Source organism: Lathyrus oleraceus, chromosome 6 (assembly GCF_024323335.1).
Source record: "Lathyrus oleraceus cultivar Zhongwan6 chromosome 6, CAAS_Psat_ZW6_1.0, whole genome shotgun sequence".
Taxonomy (NCBI): domain Eukaryota; kingdom Viridiplantae; phylum Streptophyta; class Magnoliopsida; order Fabales; family Fabaceae; genus Lathyrus; species Lathyrus oleraceus.
The window spans coordinates 163,312,326-163,329,692 of record NC_066584.1 but is presented as its reverse complement, the minus strand read 5'-3'; positions in this window follow the sequence as shown (position 1 = coordinate 163,329,692).

Below are 17,367 nucleotides of genomic sequence, written 5' to 3'. Positions count from 1 at the left end.
ATGTTCAATATCCAAGAATAGTAATGAATAAATCTATCTCTACAACTTATTCATTACTTGAAAATCTGTTTTATGTCTAAACTCGAGTAATCTCTCTCGACAACTACTCAAATCTGGTTTTCAAAGTAAAGCAAAAACAGTTCCAATACATCAACAATCTTTATCTCATATATAAATCAAAGTGAATACATAGATAGATGAGAATAGCTACTACCTCCAATCTTGACAAAAGGGAGTTTAGCTCCTCATCACCATTGTTACAAAGCAGAAAGATTTAGAAGAAAACTCTGGTTTTTCTCTATTACAAAAGCTCTACAGCACCAATGTGTGAATGAATGGAATAATCTCAATACCCTAGGTTAAACTATTTTGTCTCTACCAAAAAGGTTGACATTTCCCCATTTGGACATTGTCATCAGCAGCAGAAAAGCACTTTCCAGGCAGACATCAAAATGGCAATTACTTTTTCTGCACAGCAGCACATTTGACCCTTGGTCAGCTTGCTGGATTCGCAGCCTTCGCGGCGCGAACTGTAGCTTTCCCAGCTTCCTTGTTTGGCAAGCTTCCTCCAAAATGCCATGTTGAAACCAAGGTCTTGCTTATCCAAAATTCTACACAACTAACAAAAACTGTGAAATAACTATTCAAAACAAAATAAATTAAACCTAATTGCATTTATACAAATTAATGAAGATAAAAGTGTGTAATTACATCAAAACTTGGTAAAAGGGACCAATAAAAAGGTATAAAAAGTAGTACAAATTGGTCCCTAACAGTTGTTGAACTCTTTGTTGTTGTTGCTGACGAGGTTGAGGTGTCGGAATGGTTACTGCAGCAGCTTGACGGTATTCACTTCTATTCTGATCTCTGCGGTGTTGAACAGCATTAGTTTCAACCTCCCTTCGACGAGGTGCCCCAACAAACGGCTTCTTAGAAGAAGAGGAGCCAGCATCTTGAATCTTCCCAGTTTTGATCAAACTCTCAGTCCTCTCTCCACAAATGACAACATCAGAAAAACTACCGAATGGGCAGCTCCCCATCCGGTCCATAAACACACCTTGAAGAGTACCGATAAACATGTCTGTCAACTCCCTTTCCAGCATAGGGGGTTGAACTCTAGCAGCCAGTTCACGCCACCTCTGGGCATACTCCTTGAAGCTCTCATTGGATTTCTGACAAAGACTCTGCAGCTGAGTCCGGCTCGGCGCCATGTCCATGTTGTGTTTGTATTGCCTCAAAAAGGCCTCACCCAGATCTCTCCAACAGCGGATAGAATCTCTCTTCAATTCCATGTACCAGTCCAAAGAAGCCCCAGATAGACTATCTTGGAAAAAATACATCCACATCTTTTCATCATCGGTATAAGCAGAGATCTTTCGATAATAAGCCTGCACATGGGTGCGAGGGCAAGAAGTACCGTTGTATTTGTCGAAGGACGGTGCTTTGAACTTGTGAGGGATTCTCAAACCTTCCACTAACCCCATATTAGTAACATCAAAACCGAGAGAATTCTGACATTCCATAGCACTAATCTTCTCAGCAAGAGCCTCAACTTTGCGGTCTCTCTCATTAACCCTTCCCAGAACGTCTTCGTCTTCACTGAGCAGAGAGAACATATCCTCTTGTCTGTCAACAATCGGAACAGGATTACGGGCCAGAGCACGGACTACTCTGGCATTAGCGGCATCTGGAACAATAGGTTGACCGTTGATTCGAATTCCCCCCAACTCATCATCTACGGCGTAGTTGTTGACGGGTACAGCAGCAACAACATTATTATCATTGACCGGACCTCCCTCTGGCAGAGCATGGTTGATCGGTGGATTTGCAGCCTCTTGTCTCTGAACCATGGCTCGAAGTTCTTCTTGACCCTGCGCAACCCCTTGCATCATATTCATAAACTGGGCCATGCTAGCCTTCATCTCAGCCAATTCTGCTTGAAATTGATCCATACTTCTCTGTTGATTCAGTCTTGTTGAGTAGCGGTGTGGACGTTGATCAGCTATCCTGCCTAAAACAGGAACCAGAGTGAGAAGCCACGACCAAGAACACCTGTTATGCAAAATGATATGAGTATGATGCTAATGATGCGTATGATACACATGATATGCTCATTTCTCAGGCATTCAAAGAGCCTGACCCATCCTGAAAAGATGGCAACCTGCAGCAACAAGAGAACAAACAGATACAAGGAAAATGAGAACAACAGGGAAATACTGACAACCTTATCCATACATAAGGGTAAAAAGGTCAATACCACCGAGTCAACAGAAAATTCGCATAAACAGAGTACAAAGAAATGAATCCCATCCAACAAGCCTGGAGGTGATTCTCAACAATGAAGATCCAAAGATGGAGTACAAACAAATGAATCCCATCCAACAAGCCTGGAGGTGATTCTCAACAAAACACAAACGAAGATACAAACTAAGACAGACGGTCTTCTGGAATGAGGGTCTTCAGGTAATGGCACTGGTCTATCAACAGTGTGCATTCTGAACATTCTGGTAGAGGGGTGATCTTCTCCTTCAACTGTCTTCTGAGCTCCAAGACTTCTCCTCCAAGATAGTCCTCTGATTTCTGTCTCAACTCCATCTCCTTCTTCAACTGAGCGTCTTTGTCTCTGAGTTGCTTCTCTAGGTCTCTGATCTTCTTCTGATAGTTGGCTTCTGCTCTCTGCAGTCTCAAGCGCTCCCGATGTTCTGCGTCTAACATGCTCTCCATCTCCTCGTAGGATCTCTTCTTGTTCCTTGCTCTGCTAGCATCCTCTCCTTGCACTTCCCTGAGTTGATGGGCCAAGTGCAGCTTATCAGCTTTAGCTTTGTACAGCTCCATCTGGGTATCTTGCTCCTTCTCTCTCAAACGGCGATTCTCCATCAAGGCTTGCTTGTAGTGCTCTGCAGGCACACTATCAGCAAGTACCAAAGGTGGTTGCTCTTGCAACGGCTCCATCCTATCATAGGGTAGCAGCAAAGTTTCCACTCTCTTCTTTACCCAATCGGTGTAATCGGGCATTGCAATGGCAAACTTCTTCCCTAAGACGGATCGATCCTTCACTCCCACATCTCTCCAGGCTTTCCCTATCTGCTCCAACTTAGCAGGGTCATCCTTCTTCTCAAAACAAAAACTTTCGGCCATCTCAGCTTCGAGCGGTCTTTCACTCATAACAAACCCTAGCTGGCGAAGAGAAAGAACTGGATTGTAGTTGATGCAACCTTTGGTCCCTATGAGTGGCACGCTCCGGAATTCACCACAACTTATGATGACATCCTTCACATCCATCCGGTATGACTGCCACCTGATGTCATAGGAAGTGAGCGACATGACCCTCTGAGTCCACTTCAGAGTGCTCTGGGTATCCACAAATGGTCCACTGGCTGGCAGAAGAGACATGAACCATTTGAACAGAAGAGGCAGGCAGCACCTGATGGCTCCTCCCTTACCATGCCTGCTGTGAATGGCATAGTAAGTATCTGCTAGAAGAGTAGGGATTGGATTCCCTCTGATGAAAATGCTGATAGCAGTGAAGTCAATGAAATTTGGCATACTGGGAAATAGGATGATCCCATAGATCATGGCAGCTAGCTGTGCGTGAAAAACTTCCCAATTCCCCTTTTCTGCTTCAACTCTGGCTACTCTCAACAGGAACTTCAATGGCAGACCTTCAACCTCTCCACAGGGCTTCCAATTCTCACAAACTTCCTCAACACTCAACCGGAGAGCTCTGGCAATCAATCTGAAGTCGACCTCCTTTGGGACGTCCAAGAAGGGAGTCTGATGCTGAATAGGGATACTCAATAGGATAGAATACTCTTTGAGAGTGGGTGCAAGCTGATAATCCTGGAAAGTGAAGCACCTGAGCTCTGGGTCATAAAACTGAAGTAGTGTCTGCAGAGGCACTGGATCTACTACTGTCTTCAATACTGTCAAGATATCTCCGTACCGCCCAACAAAACTCTTCAGTCGGTCATCTATCACGAGGCTACCCAACTCAACTAGCGGAGTCAACGGCTCACGGTGGAAACTGTAGGAACAGGTCTTCCGCTTCGGCTCGGGGACCGTTGTCATCTCTATCAGTAGACAGACTCTGGAATGTACCTGAGAAATGATATGCATGCAGGGATTAGTTTTTTCTTTTTCTCTCTTTTTTTTTTGATTTTTTTTTTCAATGCGTTTCTTTTGAGAAATAAATATGCTATGATGCACATGATGCAGACTGGACTGGCTGGTTGTGCAAACTCTGATACTAGGTCGATGCTTCAGTCAAAATCGGAACATAAATCCCACTTAAGGTTAACTGAACACTGTCTGAACACAAAGTCACCATCAGAACCAAGTCACCAACAGAACCGAGTCACCAACGGTACCTGTAATGAAATAACCCTTCCCCACTCACGGGTGTAGTCTAGGCCAGGGTAAAGCTGAGAGAAACGCAGCATAAATAACCTTTCGCAGAAATACTATCATATACACACCCGAAGTATGTAACGACAGTATCCCACCAGGGTCTGAACTGCTCGTGATATCAATGTTCCGCTAAGTGGCGCCATACCACCCGCTTCCCATGAATCACTCTATTCCTAATCATCCTAGATTTTCACTCATGGTCTGGGTATTGGACCTTTTACCTCAACTGACTCCCCCCCACACAGAGAAAAACAGACAGCCAGCCAGTAATGAATAATGAATATGAATGCAAACATCAATGCACACAATCAATGCAAACAATAAATGTACATATATACAATGAATGCAATAAATACAACAACAAACAGCAATCAAAACCCTAATCCCAGAGAGCGCTAGGAGAGACTCGCTTAGGGAAGATGGACCAGCACAGGCCAACTTCTCTATATCCCCAGCAGAGTCGCCAGCTGTCGCATCGCGCGAAAAACCGGCGGGAAAAGAAAGAAACAACAGAGCCGCCACCGTGCGTTATTTATCCCAAAAAAGGGAAAGGAAACGCTCAGAGTAAACCTGGGAAAGAACATGGTCTCGCGACCAAAGAGGATGGATTCGGGAGTCGGTTATGCGAAGGGAAGGTATTAGCACCCCTACGCATCCGTAGTACTCTACGGGATCCACGCACAAAAGGAAGGAATATTGGTTGCTAAACACTGCTCAAACTCACACACACTGGCTGAAAGAGACACAAGAAACTGACTGAAACTGACTCGACAGGATATCGCATCCTGGGTCTACTTAGTCTATCAGGCATAGACATCAGAGTCGAAGTAGTTCGGACTGGGGAAACGACACATGCTCGCTAGGATGTCGCATCCTATGCATACGTATCTTCTCGGACGAGAGAAGAATCAGAGCATTCGTAGCTCGGCTGACACGCACACAAACAAACACAAATAGGCAAACGTGGAGCCCGACTGCCAATCACTGGACTTATGTCAGCATCCGAACCTAAACACACACAAGAAGGCAAACATGGAGCCTGAATGCCAATTGCTGGACTTACATCAGCATCCGAACCAAACACACGCACACTGGAACCCAAATGCCACTCGATGGACTTACATCAGCTTCCAAGCACACAACTACACAACAAGTTGATAGGGAGTCGGGGACTCGAGCCTATAACTGTCAAACATACACAAAAAAGAAAAAGGGCGCCCGGAGAGATCAGCTCAATCTCCTGCCTACATACTTCATCTAGTATGAAGATCAGGGCGATGTAGTTCCCCTACGCAGGGATAAAGGACTAGCCTAACCAGATAACAGAGGGAGACACAACTAGGGAGACTACGACTCGAGCCTAGATGTTATCATGCAAATCAACCCTAAGTTATGGTTTCTAGCTAAACGGCACAAGAGCCAACCTATCCTAAGCATGGCTCACACAGGAAGCAAGCCACACACACTTAACTTGCACAGGAAGCAAGCCAAGCAAAACCTAACTTGCACAGGAAGCAAGTCAAACAATCCTAACTTGCACAGGAAGCAAGTCAAACAATCCTAACTTGCACAGGAAGCAAGTCAAACAATCCTACGAGCACAGATAGCACACGCTATACACAAACAAGTGGCTCAAACAAGGGTTAGGTTTTAGTCAAGGGGTCATATCAACCTCAACAAACAAACCTCTGGAATGGGGTGAATGTGCTCTTAACCTTGCCATTGAGGGGCTAAGGTGAAGCAAATGAAAGGAGATGAGGGGTGTGCCTCATTGCTTCTATCCCTGGCCTGGGAGAGCATTTGACAAGAATGTGTGGGTTCAGAAAGTGGGAACCCTTCTACACATTTGAAATTGACTCAACTGTACAATCGTACAAGATCTTGGGTTTTTATCTGTAATGCATCAACACAGTGGTGTGAGCAAAGCAGATGACACACTGAATAGTGGGGGATAGATTGCATATCCCTACCTTCCACCAATTGCCTCTTCACTTAGGAGGTATTTGACTCTATGCAAGGACAAAATTAAACAGTCACAAACATTGCCTCTTAAGGAGGACTTCAGACAGTTGCCTGGCCAAGTAACAGGCCAGGTCTTCCAGACTACATGAAGTAAAAGAGACATACCTCAATGCAAATTGCTTATACAAGTAAAGCAAAGCAAAAAGTTCATAAGGAACTAAGCAACTAAAAGCACCTGAAACAGTCAAGCAGATGTTAGTATGCAACTTCAAACAAAACAAACAGAAACAGACACCAACAGTCAATTAGAGGCACATGGATGTGCAAGGCACAAGGCTTAAGGCATGTGAGCCAAACCACCTACAAAACAAACAAGTTAGACAATGATATTTAATCAAGCTCAATCCAAAAAGAAATGGTCTCATTGGTCATTTGTTGGTCAACCTGAAAACACAAGCTCAAAAGTGAGTAACAGGACCACTAGGGCAAGCCTAGGGTCAAAAATGAATGAGAAAGCCAAAACAGCAAAGGATGAGTATCCAAAATCATGTTCAAACCATTAAGAAACACAACCAATTGGGTTCACATTCATATCAATCATCATCATCATTTTATGAACAAAAGAAGTCAAAACATGGCATTTAGAAGCTCATAGAAGTCAACAGCAAGACTTGAATCAAAAGCAATCCTAAACGTTTCCAAAAATCACCAAATAAATCATGATCAACCACAACACATAGCATGGTAAGCATGTCAAATTCCATCTCATTTGGACAAGTGGAAGGCAGTCAATGAAAATCAGAAAGTCAAGGCAATTTTGAACATGCTCAAAGAAGTCAACCAAACATGTATCAACTTAGAAAATTCATAAATCAGAGATGGCATATGATAAATGAATGGGATCAAAACCATGGCAAAGATGAGGATGTCTAGTTATCTCATGTAAAATTTCATGTCCATTCAATAAAGTATGAGAATTTCACAAATGAAATGGGAATAAATGTCACACAAAGTCAACAAATGACCAAGCAAGGGAGAAAATCTCAAACAATTAGGAAATGCCTCAAACAAATCCAAGAAAATTCACATGTAAACTAGACATACAAGGGTAGGTTCATGCAAAAAAATTGGATCAATTGGAGGTCAAGAAGCATGGTAATGAAAATCATGAAGTTGGACATCAATGGTGTGACACAAATTGTCACACCCTAATTCAAAAAATCATAACTCACAAACCACAAATGATAAATTCACAAACTCTACACCAAAATCACCATGAGTGTGTCTAGTTTAAACACAAAAAATTTGGGAGCCATTGGATACATTCTCATCATTTCACAAATGTTTTGGCAAAGTGTACAAAATTTGGTCACATGTCACAAACCCTAAGGCCATTTAAAAACTACTCATCCAAAAATTCTGGAAAAATAATGATAAAAAAGTAGAGATCATGATGAACACAACACAAAAAATCCCATTCAAATTGGATTAAAATTGAAGCATTTATGATTTTTGGAAGATTGGATATCAAAGTGAAATGAAATGAAGAAATTAATTGAATTAATAAAGCAAGAATGGCAGTTTGGTAATTCCATGATTCACTAATCAAAACACAGCCGTTTTGGCCCATGAACGAAATAATTTGATTGGCTCTTGAGGTTAGACCATGCCAGGCAACGTGAAACAAAAGAAAATCTGGAAAAATGCATTTTGAAAACTAGGGTTTCACTGTAGCAGCATCTTCCCCAAATTCGACCCAACCAATTTTTCCCCAAAAAAAGCAATTGCATATACCAAAATGATCAGCAAACAACAAGCAATATGAATCCAACCATGGTTTTCATTAAATCGAGCTCGGCAATAAGAAACAAGCAAAACAAGTTTGAATCATCCATCTTTATTTCAACATAACTCGACCATTACTCAACCATTTTTAAAAACACAAAGTGCAGTGTGATCAGGGTGAAAAGACCTATGAGATGTACATCATGATTTTTGAAAAGGTTGAGGTCGAAAACTCACCTATTTTTGAAGCAGAAAGAGGAACAGTGGTTGTTTGGCCTTTTAATGGTGAAACAGATGAAGCAAAGCCTTCCAAGTGTTGATTGGTTGAAGAGCTTTGGCTTGTGGATGCTTGGAATGACCTTAAACAAACTCTGCCATGGCTGTATGCTTCTTTAGAACAGTGCTGGCAAATGAACTCCCAGTTGATGAATGGTGCTGCAAGTAACCTCCAAATGATGGCCAGATGATAGAACAACAAAGGGATCCTTGAGTTCTTTAGAAGTTTTTTGACAGACTTTTTGAAATGCCAAAAATGAAACCTTTTTTAGAATGAATGATTTCTGTCTTCTCATGTGTCATGGCTGCTGCTAGTTGGTTTCATTTGATGGAAAATATTGAGGAAATGTTGTGTTGAGCAAGGCAGGACTTTGTTCTTTTGAGGGTTTGACAGGTTTTGGAACAAGTGCCAAGGATGAGTTTTTTAGAGGAGTGAACAAGTGTTTTGGTCTGTTGTCAAATGGCTGCTAGCAGGGTTTCATATGACAGGAAAATGGTGAGGAAATATTGTCAAGCCAGGCTTAGTTCATTGAGTGTTTGGACAGAGCTTTTGAAAATGCAAAGCAAGGTGAGTGAGGCTTTTGGTTGGTCTGCTGCTAGTTGTTCATTTTTTGACAGAAGAGTTGGTTGTGTTCTATTGGTTTGTTGCTGTCATTGGTTCCTCATGACAGAAAATGTTCAAGAGTTCTGTTTTATGTTGTTTGTGGCAGGGCAATGCATTTGTCACTTTGAAGTTTTGACAGCCCTTTGGAAGATGGCCAAGATGCAGTTTTTTAGCACAAGGTTTTTCTGCTGGTTTGTTGGTTGCAACTTGAGGTTCAAAAATGCTGAAAAGATGGTGAAAAGCAATGGCCAGGGTTTTGGTATTTTGGAAGTTCTTGACAGCTGCTGTTGGATGTTACTCCTGGCCAAGGCAAGCCTTGTCTTTTTGGAAGTTTGACAGGTTTCTTTGATAAATGCTAAAGTGAGGTTTTTTGGAGAGTGATTTTCTGTGCTATAAGGCTGCTACTTCTGTTTACAGTAGCAGGAAATCATGTCCTGATGTGTTGTTTTTGTGGCAAGGCAATGTCTTGGTTCTTTGGTGTTTAGACTGATTTCTTGCAAAGGTGTCAAAGTGAGGTTTTTGGAATGAGTGATGTTGTTTGTGCTATGTTGGCTAGCAGGGTTTGAAAGCACAATGCAAGGCTCAGGTTTAGTTCATTGTGAGCTTTGACAGTTTTTTTTTGGTAAATGCAAGTGAGGTGAGTTTGAATGAATGAGTGAAATTGGTTTTGTGATCTGGCTGCAAGTAGTGACTGCTCATGACAGAAAATGATGAACAAGACTGCTATGTGCAGTACCAAGCATGGCAAGGTTTTCTGTCCTTTTGGAAATTCTTTGGAGATTTTGAAGATTGGCCAAAGTGAAGTTTTTTTAGCATTAATGATTTTCTGTTGGCTTTGCCTGCTATTACTGACTTCTCATGACAGAAAATCATGGACAATTCTGCTGCCTTTGTGGTACAAGGCATGGCTCATGGATATGTGGGATGTGGTTTGGTGAAACTTGTACTTTCTTTCCAAAAATCAAGCAAACTAGCATGGGCTGTATGTACTTCATGGGAATGGGCTTCCAACAAGCTTTAAATAACATTTCTGAACATATTCCAATGGCCAAATGGTTAAAAGATGATTAAATCAAAAAGTCAACTCTTGGTCAAACTTGAATTTAAATGAGACAAGTCAAAAAATGCCATTTTGATTGGTGAAGTTTTGGCTTATGAAATTTATATTTTTGGAAAGAGGGGAACAAATGTGACTTGTAGGAAAAAACCCCACCCAAATTGGCCAAACGGTTTGAGAGATATGGCCTTTTGAAGTTCAAGAATTTCTGAAGTCGATTCGATCATAACTTGCCAACCACACATGGGAATTAAGAGTTCTTGGACTTTTTGGAAATGGGAGAACAAGATCTTCAACTTTCATGTTGGGCAAAAATTCATTTGAAGCTTGTATCATGATGTAAGTTTGAGGATCAAGACTTTCCATTTTTGGTAAGTTTCAGTTACAGGCCCAGTTTCCATTTTTGGAAATTTTTGCTCTGGCTTCAAATTCTTCCATGATGGTGTTTGACATGATATATGAGGACTATTTGGCCATGAATGAGCTCTCACAAACCAATTCCAGTCATCAAATCACTGATTAAATGGACAGTTGACCAACAGTTGACTTTTAGGGTTTCTGGCTGACTGCGCATTGACTGATGACTTCCAAACCCTAATTCCTTGAGACCTTGACTTCAAATGATGTCCCAAGTTGTATGGACTCTTGATTATTGATCATGGTGCCCAAATCCCACAAGAATGGCCACCATCCACTGCTTTGACTGACTGTTGACTGTCTAGGGTTTTTGACTGTCTGTGTATGAACTGATGACCTCTGAGCCTTCAACCCTTGACTTGAACACTTCAAATGGACCTCCAAGTCATGTGAACTTGTTGGACAAACCCTAGGGCCTTGGCTCCTTGAGAAATGCACTTGCTTGCTTGGTTGACTGATCTCCTGATCAGTTTGACCTAATTCCTTGATTGGCTTGCACTTGAGGCAAATGAGGCAATGCAATGCTATGCAATGGACCATGATATGCTATGACCTAATATGAAAATGTATGTACAATGATAGGTGCAAATTTAAGGTGCTACAATCCTTATCCACCAATAATGTGGCAGTCAATACCTTTAAAGAATAAAAAAGGCCCGCTAAGTCAAATACCACAAAATGACTTAGGAAAAAGTTAGGGCATCCCGATGGACCGAAAGCTTCAAAGAAGCGGTCCAGGAAAAATCAGGGATAAGGAAAAACAATCAAAAGAGGTCATTAAATCCTCGACAAAAACAAAATAAGGTGACTGCCATTTCAAGAAAATTCGTCTTGAACCCTCATCACACCTTCGAACCCTCTTGGAAGTCGAATGCGTGTATTTGAATTAACTGAACATAGGAACTAGAGATCATCAAGAAGAAGGGGTGGGTAAAAATAAATTTTGAGCCTTATATCCCTTTGTTTCAAAAAAAATCGTGAACCAGACCACGTTACAACCCTTAAAAGACCTAATTGAGACATGGTTTATTTTGAAAGCATACCATAACAAGGTTGTGTTAACTTGACTCCAAACGATTTTTGTTAATCATTTGATGGCACCAACTTGCATACTGTGAATGACTTGATCACCATTGTGTTCTTATCAATGACTCGTTCACTGTATTTCACCCATTCATATCAATAAACTTTGATTTCAAATTGTTGCATAAGCATTGAATTAAAATTACCATTTTTGAATGAACAATCTTATTTGCGAGTCAACACTTAGCATCAAAGAAATTCAATACACAGTTGAGGAACTTGATGGAGTGAAAGAAGTCTAGTCGAGGGCAAATCACTTTGAGCATCAGTTAATTCGAGCTAGTCACCCTAAGGGTCATCTAGCCAAGAGTAATCTGCTTCAAGAATCAGACCGGGGCAAGCCACCTCAGAGCTCAGTAAGTCCAATCACTCCAAGGTTCAGTTAACTAAGAGTAATTTGCTTCAAGACTTAGACTGGGGGCAAGCCACCTCAGAGCTCAATGAGTCCAGCTATCCAAAGGACAATCAATCAAGAGTCTACCATTCCAGCATTTGGTTAGTCAAGTTCGGACCATTGCAAGTTTCAAGCACTTGGGGCAAGCCCTCTCGAGGTAGTCTCATGGAAAGTTGTTTCCAAACCCATTTTCAAGGTGAACATTTCCAAAGACCCAACAAACTGGGGCAAGATGAGCCACAGAGGGGCAGAACCTCTTTCTTCGTGCTTTCAAACTGCTCAAACAAATTCTACCATACGTCAACAACTATTGAGTTCAAGACGAGTGCCCGAAAATTATACCAGCACGATTCATTAATCCTCCAAAAGGATCCCATTGGCAAAGTTGTGGTTATCAAGCTGGATAGAATCCTCCTTTGGCAACATCTATCATAAAATATTTGGTTGAGTTCTCGGTGTTGAGGAATCATGAGCTTCCATAAAAAGCCTTAACAAACTCCCAGTCTGCCCAGTGTCAGCATTCTCATAATCATGATCGTTCATATATCATGCATAAAAGGAAATTCAAATCATGCATAGCCGAAATGTACTTCGTGCTCATTTTGCATTGACTCAGGTCTTGTTGTCGATCCTATGATCCTTTGACCTTTGATTCCAGTTTGTATTTGGTGCCCTTAAACCCACATCCGGTTTTCACAGTCATTTTCAAATCCAATTTTTGTTCAATACTATTCAGGTCATATATGAACCTGTTGTTGAGCTTTTATTCCGGGGTCAGGTCATACTTGAACCTGCTCTGAAGAGTTTTTCCAATTTTTGTTCAATACTATTCAGGTCATATATGAACCTGTTGTTGAGCTTTTATTCCGGGGTCAGGTCATACTTGAACCTGCTCTGAAGAGTTTTTCCAATTTTTGTTCAATACTATTCAGGTCATATATGAACCTGTTGTTGAGCTTTTATTCCGGGGTCAGGTCATACTTGAACCTGCTCTGAAGAGTTTTTCCAATTTTTGTTCAATACTATTCAGGTCATATATGAACTTGTTGTTGAGCTTTTATTCCGGGGTCAGGTCATACTTGAACCTGCTCTGAAGAGTTTTTCCCATTTTTTTTCAATACTATTCAGGTCATATATGAACCTGTTGTTGAGCTTTTATTCCGGGGTCAGGTCATACTTGAACCTGCTCTGAAGAGTTTTTCCAATTTTTGTTCAATACTATTCAGGTCATATATGAACCTGTTGTTGAGCTTTTATTCCGGGGTCAGGTCATACTTGAACCTGCTCTGAAGAGTTTTTCCCATTTTTGTTCAATACTATTCAGGTCATATATGAACCTGTTGTTGAGCTTTTATTCCGGTGTCAGGACATACTTGAACCTGTTCTGAAGTTTTTTCCTTTTGTTCAATACTATTCAGGTCATATATGAACCTGTTGTTGAGCTTTATTCCGGTGTCAGGTCATATATGAACCTGTTCTGAAGATTTTTCCCTTTGTTTGTTCAATACTATTCAGGTCATATATGAGCCTGTTGTTGAACCTTATTCCAGTGTCAGGTCATATATGAACCTTTTCTGAAGAGTCCTTCTCTATGATTGTTTCAGTGTTGTCAAGTCATATATGAACATGCTGATGAGCTTTCATTCCAGTATTATCAGATCACTCTTCTTGAATTTTTCTAAGTTTGTTAGGTCATACCTGAACCTGCTGTCAGAACTTCTTGATATTCCCCAGCGTTGTCAGGTCATATAGGAACCTGTTTGTAGCATCTTTTCCTTTAGTTAGGTTTAGTAAGTCATATATGAACTTACTACCGAAACCTCTTGTGCTCTGAATGTTGTTTATCAACTTTCACTTCGGTTACTCCCCAGTGTGTGTCTGATTCTCCAGCAGGATTTGTTTTCCCCAGCGAAAGTTGTTTTTTACCATTTGTCTGTCTCCCTGTGGGTCATCAGTATTCCCCACAGATTGGCCTGTCCAGTAGCATCTCCTGTTAAGGGTCCACCATATCCCTAGCAGATAAAAATTAAAAAAAAAAAATCATGCATCCATGCATATCATATCATATCATATCATATCATATCATATCATATCATATCATATCATATCATATCATATCATATCATATCATATCATATCATATCATATCATATCATATCATATCATATCATATCATATCATATCATATCACATCATGTCATAGGGATTCAGGATCAAAATCTGGGTCTTCTTAGTATTTAACCATCTCCCACTATGATCATATGAAGAGTGTCCTGCTTCATATTCTCTAGTTGAAGATACTTAAATAGGGGCAACTGTCATACCCCGATTTTGATCCTGAATTTTTTCCATTTTTTCATTTTTTATTTGGCACTTGGCCTAAAATTCATTTGCATACATTCATGACCAAAGGCAACCATCCATTTCCAAACATTGGTTATTATCTAGCTTTTTGATCATGGTGTTTTTTGATTGCAAAATGGATTTTAGTTAGTTGACTTTTTTAATTTTCAATTTTAATTTAATTTAAAAGTAAATCTAATTCCAAATTTCAAGTTAATCTTAATTGTTTTTTTACTAATGATTCAAACTCTAATTGATTTTAATTTTCAAATAAATGTTAGAATTGATATCAAAGTAATTTTAACAAATTATAGATTAATTTGATTTTATTAGGTTTTATTGGTTTTTTTATTTTAAATTGACATTGAGATGAGTCTTAGATTATTTCTAAAATCCATATTCATTTCTATATCCGCAAATTCCTTTCATTCAAACCGAGTTTGTTACAACCTTAAAATCATAAGTAATTTTTGTTATTAAAACAAGCATTTTACATAAGCATTACATTATGCCTCATTGGTTATTCATATACATTTTATGCTACATACATCAAACTTCATGGCATACATCATGAGCAATTCAAATAAAAAAAGTTGACAAAAGGCCATGCTTTCGATGCGGCAGTACCGGCACTAGTTGTGTTTCGTGTTGCCGACGAGTTAGGAATGAGGATGGCTAAAGGTCCTACGTCGTTACGGATGCACTTGGTAGTTGATGCCGTCACAAGTTGTAGATTTGAGGTGACTGATCCAGCAAAGAAATAGCAACTTCGGGTGCTAAGAAGCGTCAGGCATCACCTCCTATCCTGGATGTTAACAAATTGATGCAGCAAAAAGCGGTTAGTGAATATGCAGAAGATGCTGGTGGCAGAATTGATATTTTGGATGATAGAAACAGAGGCTCAAAATGAAAAAACGTGAATATGAGTTGGGTATGGCGCCCCTTGACACCTCAACAGAAGAGAAGATAGTAGCAATTTCATTAGATGATCCAAAAGCTTCACTTGTGAACAACGTTGATGAGGTTAAGAAGCACTCTCCAATTTCTCCAATTCGAAAATACTCAATAGAAATTCCAATACATGTTGAACTTAACCAAACAACTCACAAAACAATCTCAACTGAATCCCCAACTGACATTAACCACTTCTCAAGTTCTAACCGAATGAACAATTGAATTTCTAACCAGTTCACAACTCAACCTCCGTTCAAAACCTGCAAAGATTCACTACGACAATCAAGAAAATATCCAACCTCAAGCTACTGTTGTTGTTGCAGCAACCAGTTCGCCTAATGAAACCGTCAAACTCGCAAGAGAAAATTAGAGAAAATTTTGGAGCATGTTTTAGAGAAAAAACAGAAATTGAAGTTACCCTGCAATTGCCGAATCCTGTCAACAGCGGTTCAGTGAACTTCTCTTCTGTTTGAATCTTGATGCGTAAGTTCAGTCCAACTCCCTCAATTGGAATTTTGATGCGACAGCAGACGAGGTTTTGGAAAGGATTTCTCAATGTTTTCAAATGCAACCCTTGGCCTATTACGCATTCTTTGCAACTGCATCACAACTTCTAAGCATTGCATGCTCTACCTATCTGTCACGGGCCTGATATGGGAAGCTTTCTGGCGCCAAGGTATCTGCCTCTCCGACCTGAACCAATCCGCAATCCGGTCATTTAACAGACCTCAAACCTGCAGCGGAAACGTGTTACAAAAATATAGTCAACCATCGACCAAAAGCCACAAATTAACAAAATTCATAACTAGCTAACCAATTCCCTAACCGTTGGTCAAGGAGCTCCATGACAGTTTAACCACTATTGTTGTCGCAGCTTATGTCATCTTGCTTTGCAACAGCATCACACCATCATTATCCTGCAGGAAATGGCCATGGATTAGTCCTGCATCCATTAGTACCTGTCATAGCACAACCAAGCTTAGTCGTTTCAAACAAGTTTTCAAACCGAGGCACATCAGTTAAGCATACCGAATGCAGCCACAACACAACAGAAGCATCGGAGAAAAATCTTTGGTCTAGTAGCCAAGTTGAGAATAATTTTGAAGCAATTGTTCCTGATGGGGCCATTGTTGCTATTCAAGATGCAAACCAACATATGTATTTTACAATTGACGGTGAAGAAAATTCTTTCAGAATAGGTGGTGCCATTCATTACTCTCTTGCAGGAGAAAGGCATCTTTTCAGGGTAAAAGCACTGCTTCCATAAGGGACGACACTTGCAATCAAAAAGGGCTTTGGTCGTGTTTGTTGCAAGGCTACGACAGTCACAAGTTTTTTTTGGGGAATGTTTCTGATATGGACTTGTTGTGTACTTTCTACCTGACTCGTTTGGAAGACAAGATGTTGCAGAATTGGTGCTGTCGTAATGATCGGTGGCAGACTGGTTTAGGGATCCAAAGGCATAACAAATGCTTCATCATGCTGATCCATGTCAGCTAGCATGTTTGATAGCATCACATAGCCGACACCGTGATCATGCTCTAACTCAAGAAGCTCCTAGGTGGAAATTCTCGCCAATGCAATACCTCCATGTACCTTACAATCACTTAACAGTGCCCTCCAAATGACAGTATTGGCCTCAAATGGAATCTCTAGAACTAAACGATGTGCTTCGTCCAGATGGTCGACCCTTCCAAGAAGGTCAACTGTACAGCCATAATGCTCCACTTTAGGATTAACACCACACACATGTAACGCATCATGCCGTCAATATCCTGCAGCAACAAATCCAAGCAAAGCCAAGGCCACGTGAAAAGAACCGTGTTTGAGCTCCTCATGTTTTCATTTGTTTACTGCAGTAACAAAAAAAACACAAAGCAATTGGCAAGTCAGTTGATGTTTCAGAAAAATATCCCAAATTGGTATTGAGACAAAGTTAGGACGAAAAGGGCGTATGTAAAATTACCGTTTCCGGGTTGTAGCATCAAACAGGACAACCCGATTCTGAGCACAAAAAGCACTTCTGGGAATTTCCCCTTTTGAACTCCACCATACCAAATCAAAAACCCTAATTTGTGAAGCATA